This window comes from Mixophyes fleayi, chromosome 6 (genome assembly GCF_038048845.1).
Source record: "Mixophyes fleayi isolate aMixFle1 chromosome 6, aMixFle1.hap1, whole genome shotgun sequence".
NCBI classification, from domain to species: domain Eukaryota; kingdom Metazoa; phylum Chordata; class Amphibia; order Anura; family Limnodynastidae; genus Mixophyes; species Mixophyes fleayi.
The window spans coordinates 42,223,254-42,229,253 of NC_134407.1; positions in this window are offsets into that span (position 1 = coordinate 42,223,254).

Sequence of the window (6,000 nt, forward strand, 5' to 3'; positions counted from 1 at the left end):
CTCCCGGGCAGCAACATTCCACCTTCCGACACTGGTCCCAACGTGGTCTCAGATTTCTGACAGACATAGCACCTATTCATATATTCCCTGAATTTGCAGACTTTCAACAACGATATGATATTCCCCATGATTGTTTTTACCAATATCTTCAATTAAGACACCTATACCAATCTATTCCAGCATTTAAGTTGGTTTATCAGCTAACGCCCCTATAATCTTTCTGCAGAAGTAAATCCCTCCCTACTGGTTTAATCTCCACCTTTTATCATCTACTGGTGGCATATTGCCTACCTGTCAAGGACCGCTATGAGCTGAAGTAGGAAGAGGACTTGGGTGTGGATTTGGAAGTGGATGAGTGGTCCGAGATAAGGACACGAGTCGCCAAGAGCTCTATCTGTGTGCGCAATAAGGAAAATTCGTACAAATTACTTTATAGATGGTATCTGGTTCCTTACCGCCTAAAAGTCATATATCTCGATTCCTCTAACTTATATTGAAGGTCCTGTGGACAAGAGGGCTCATTCCACCACATTTGGTGGTCTTGTCCAAAGATCGTGAGATTCTGGCAAAGTGAACATAATTTGATCCGCAGAGTCACTGTCTCTCGCCGGGTGATCGGGCAGCCCACCTGACCCCCGGCAGACTTACCTTCCTCTGCCGGTCCGCTCCGTCCCGGGCGCCGTCATCTTGGATTCGGGTCTGCGCAGACCCGCGGCATATAAAACCTCTTTCCGCATTCCTATTGGCCAGGCTATTTTGGCACCAAATATAAAAGACACCTCCTCTGAACATCCAGTGCCTGTTCCTTTAGTTACCTTTGGTGCTAGACATGGCTACATATCTTTCTACTTGTCTACAGAGCTGACGCTCCATCCAAGCACCTGCATATCTTTCTACTTGTCTACAGAGCTGACGCTCCATCCAAGTACCTGCAGATCTATCTACTTGTCTACAAAGCTGATGCTCCATCCAAGTACCTGCAGATCTATCTACTTGTCTACAAAGCTGACGCTCCATCCAAGTACCTGCAGATCTTTCTACTTGTCTACAGAGCTGACACTCCATCCAAGTACCTGCATACCTGTCTACTTGTCTACAGAGCTGACGCTCCATCCAAGTAACTGCATATCTATCTATTTGTCTACAGAGCTGACGCTCCATCGGCTGTTCCGGTATTTCATCTATTCTTCACCGCTGCTGACTGTTCCCTATCTCCTGACTTCCCCAAAGGGTCTCGCTCAGTACTCTAGCAGGGGCCGCGACCTGCGAACCAGATGCAGCTAAGACCATACTGCTTTGCGGCGGTTCCTGGTGAACACTATCTCCTCGTTAGACTCTGCGCCCTGCTGCAGTAGCGCTACCGGGACTCTCAATACCTTGAAGAGGGATTCTGCTGCTCTGAGCATGTTTGCGCATAGTGTAGAATCGGCCGGGCTCATAAATAAGAAATCATCAAGATAATGGGCGACGTCTATTTATCCTGGTCCTGCCTAAATGCACCAGTGCAGGAAGGAGCTGAATTTCTCAAAAAAAGGCACAAGAGACTAAAAAATCCATAGGGAGATATCTGTCAATGTAATAATCATCGGGCAGACGAATACCCATGAACCGAAAAGATTCCGGGTGCAGGGGCAGTAGACTGAAAGCCGCCTCTATGTCCAATTTTGCTAGCAGAATGCCTATACCGAAAGATTTTACGATATCCAGGGCTGATTCGAATGATTGATATGATACTGAGCTGTCGATGGGATCTATTGAGTCGTTAACCGATATTCTTAGGGGGTGTAACATATGCTGTATAAGCGTGCGCCTGCCAGGTGTTATTTTGGGAACCACCCCAACCGGTGATATGACTAGGTTGGGGATGGGGAGGGGGGGTGGAGGAGCCCAACACACGACCCAACATTACTTCATTGTGTACTTTTTCGGCTACTATATCGGGTAGTTGGAATGCTTATTTTAAATTCTTTACCGCTTGGGCTTTAACCTCTCTACGCACCGCAAGTTTAAACCCGGATTTGCAACCCTCACGTAAGAAGGAGACTAATTCAGTATTTGTAGAGAGTCTAAACCAGCGATTTAATTCCCCTAAACGTATTGGGGAGCTGGCTTTAGTTAGTGGTGGGGGTGGGGCTCCACGACCTTTACCAGGCTTGTGTGTCTGAAGTCGTGCCAGGGTGAACCATTTGTAGCCATACCTCTACATCTTTGCAATCAAAAGGGGCCCTGATACTCTCTGCCTAAACTTTTCATCGTAGTTTCTCCAATGGGCACCACGATTCGTAATGAAAATATCAGTAATGAGGTGTAAATACCTCCAAACGTCTGTAACCGATTCGGGCCTGGATTCGATGTATGATGCTTCGAAAGAACAATAGCCTGATACCCGACGCGGGAAGGATTTATATGCGTCCTCTCCTATTCCCCCTTTTTCTTTGGCTGCGGCTAAGTCTTTCTTGGCTTCTTCTGTGAGCTCGAACAAATCCATGTAAAAGCCTTTGTTTATCCTGACCTTAATACTGGGGCGAATCCTTGTCAACAAGGCAGTATTAGAGGATTTGACTATGTCTGCACTGCACCCCTGCGTCCTGCTATGTATGTGACTATTTTTATGGTGTGATTTTGGGCCTCTACAATGAGCGTGAAGAATTTAAATTAATTTACGCGGGCCTTGTTCGCCATCCGACGAGCCCTCGCTAGTCGAAAGTAAAGGAGGGCTGTGTATTCGTGAATGTGTAGAACAAGTTTGTTCATGCTCACCTGATGTCGCCATTGCTGCATCCATGGCAGCAAGGCTCACCGTTTCTTTGCTTGTAGACGTTGTTGGCGGTGTGCGTGAGGCTTGCCGTGTTGACTGTGCTGTTCTCGCATCCAAGGAACTCGGGCCGGGAGAGGTATCTGCTGCACTTTTGATGCGTACCTGAGGGGCTAACAAATCAGAAACATTAGCCTGGTCCCTGTTATGTGTGGAATTGGGGGGTTGTGACAATGATTGATGATCTGCTGGGGGAAGGGGGTGTGTTGACAAGCTGACCGTGAAGCCAGGTTCGGGGGTTGGCCTTCCTGCCTAGGGGGGTGTTGTGTGGCAGGTAGCTAACCTTTACTAGACATTGAGGGAACAGATGGGGGATAAGGTGCAGACCATGTAGCCTGTGATTGCGACGCCGACTGCTGATTGTCAGACCGCGGTGGTGACATATAAGTAAATGCAGCTGGGTAAAATGGTCCCGCATGTGTAGCATATAGCTGCTGAGTATTGCTATTGTAGAAGGGGGGCCGTGTGTCAATAGACATTATGGTGGGGAGGAAATGCTCCTGTTGCGGGGTTTGTACTTGCTGTACGGTCACCTGCTGGTATCTGGAGGTAATGTTGTCTTGTGGAAGAGCATAGGGGAGGAAATTTGCAAACGTCTCGTTGGAGTGGCAGCCATTGGCGCATAGGGAGGGGGGCGATTTATGGCGTGAGGAGGTTGAATATGTTCAGCTGCCCAGTGCTGCAAATTCGGGTACCCCCTAAAAGGGCAGTTGGGAGAACAACATAGGCGGCTAAATGGGTTCAAATCTCCTGCTATGTGGGAGGGGGGTAGTAAAACATCTGGGGGGATGTGGATCTAGGAAATTCTCCAGCCTTCCGGAATGAATAGAGTTCCCTGCATTTATTCGTGTATTGATAGGGCCAGTGGGCCCATTTGTAGGGTTGTGCAGTGGTGACTCAGCACACCCAGCAGCGTGCATCCTGGATCGAGTGGGAAGAAGTCTCCCTCTCCCCCGGCGCCTGTTGGCCTGGCTGTTCCTGAGTCGGGCAGAATCGAAGTTCACTCCGGAGCTATGGATCGCCGCCTTGCGCGGCCATGGCGGGCGGAGCTCACACTGAGATCCGCCACTGCTTGTACCAGGGGCCAGGTCGGTGCAGTTCTCGGGTGCTCAGTGTGTTGGTGAACGGGGCCATAGGAATCTTCATTGATCTGAGTCATGTGCAATGTGGCGGGGAGGTCAGTGAAACGTGTAGGAAGGGGTGCATTTCTGCGGGGACGGGGCATGGCTTATAATAAGACTATATTAGGGGAGAATATTGGCGGCTAAGTAGGGACTTACTATGAACTTATTGTGGGTGGATGGTGGGAGGGGAGGGCGGTGATTCGAACTATGAAGTCCCGTGCTGCAGGGGGCGGAGAAACAGGGAGATAGGTGCCGCTACGAGAAGCTAAGGGGATGCCCAGGGCCGTGAGGGTGGGGGAAGGAAAGGATCGATGACCCGATCGGAAGTACGTTCACATGGTGCGGGGGAGGATCGGGACGGGAAAAGATTATACAACACTAGGGGTCGGGATGCGGGGGAGCAGAACGCAGGGGGTGCAAGCTGGTCACTAAGTTAAAGAGAGGAGGGGAGGGGGAAACGTAAGTCAGACCGGAAGTATGTGTCTACTTCCGGTCACCCAGTGAGGGGGTAGATGGGAAAAGGGGAGTGGCAGGGCCATTTTTTCACTGGGCACAATGGGCAAGTGCCCGGGGTCCCCACGGGCAGGGGGGCCCCATAGGCAGGGCTCTTTCTTAATTAGAATAAATAATCCTGCAAAAAAAAAAACAACTTACCTTTTGTGGTCACGTCAGGTGGTGATCGGGCTCCCTCCCTGTTTCCCTACTCCGTGCTGCGCTCGCACTGAATGTTGGACATCATCACGCCCGACATTTTTATTGAAGAGCGCAGCACAGAGGAGCCATGACGCGAGAAGCAACGGAGAAGCAAGCGAAATTCAAACAAAAACAGAAAATAAGAAAAAAGAAGACAAAAGGGGGTGCAATCGGAGAACAAGGCAATTGAAAGGTAAGTGAAGGGGGGATATGATTTTTTAGTAGCTGTATTTCAAGGGTGGCGTAGCAAGTACGTTAAAAAAAAAAGTGATAATGTTGGTAAGATGGCCCTGGGGAGTGGAGGGGCAGGATGTGAAAACTGGGGAATGGAGGCTGAGAGTCAGCGGGGCGAAAAGCGTGCGGTAGCGTAAATGGGGATGCTGGCTGGGCATGAAAAATAAGGCGGAGGGTGAAGTATGTGTCTACTTCCAGTCACGTGGGGCGAGGAACATTAGAGAGCAGACCGGATTGGAGAAAGCAAAGCGGGTCCGTCTACTGCTAGAGAAAATCCACTACAACCACAGGGAGGAAGAGAGGAGAGCCAAAACGAAGGGAGGGGGGCATTGGAGGAGAAGGGAATACATGGGGGGGGGGGGGGGGGTATGGCTACAGCAGTGAAGACAAAGGGGGATCCGACTGAAGGCCGGTGAGATTAAGGTGAAGGAGCTGAAGACTGATGGGGGAGGGGGGTGGCTGAGAAACAGAGATGGGTAAAGAAAATAACAAAGGGGGAGGAGGTAGAGGGATAGGAGGAGATGGAAAATGAGTGGACAAACAATGGGGTAAACAATATAAAGTACAGATAAAATATGGAGAAACAGAATGAAGGAAAAAGCGAAACAGAGTATGAAAAAACAGAGTAAAACTTAAGTGTCCAAACGATCAGTGAAGCCTTTTCCAGCCTCTGTCGATGCCCAGCACTTCCAGCTGTTCCAGGTGATTTCTAGCAGTGAAAACCAATGATTATATTTGAGCTTTCTAATCTGAAATAAGGCTCACTGATGAATTTAATCTTGTTTACAAATTGTAATGCTTTTGTTTGCAAATTATAAGCTACACATTTATCGGTAAATCACCTTCAAGATAGAATAATGTTATGTTGTGCAAAGTTAAATTAACGTTGCAATTTATTTTATAATAAAATTATATTTAATTAAATAGTATTTCACTGATTGCAGCAGAGCAAGAATTTACTTCACATCCAAGCTGTGAGTCCTGGATGATTATGGGACTATAGGTGCCAGCAGGGTTAATTTTGCCTTCCTGACTGTGGGTTACCTTTGCATGTGAACACTGTAGATTTTCTCATTGGGGAGAGAGGTTTAATAAATAAAATAACATCAAAGCCTGGTATGTTAAAAAAGAAAA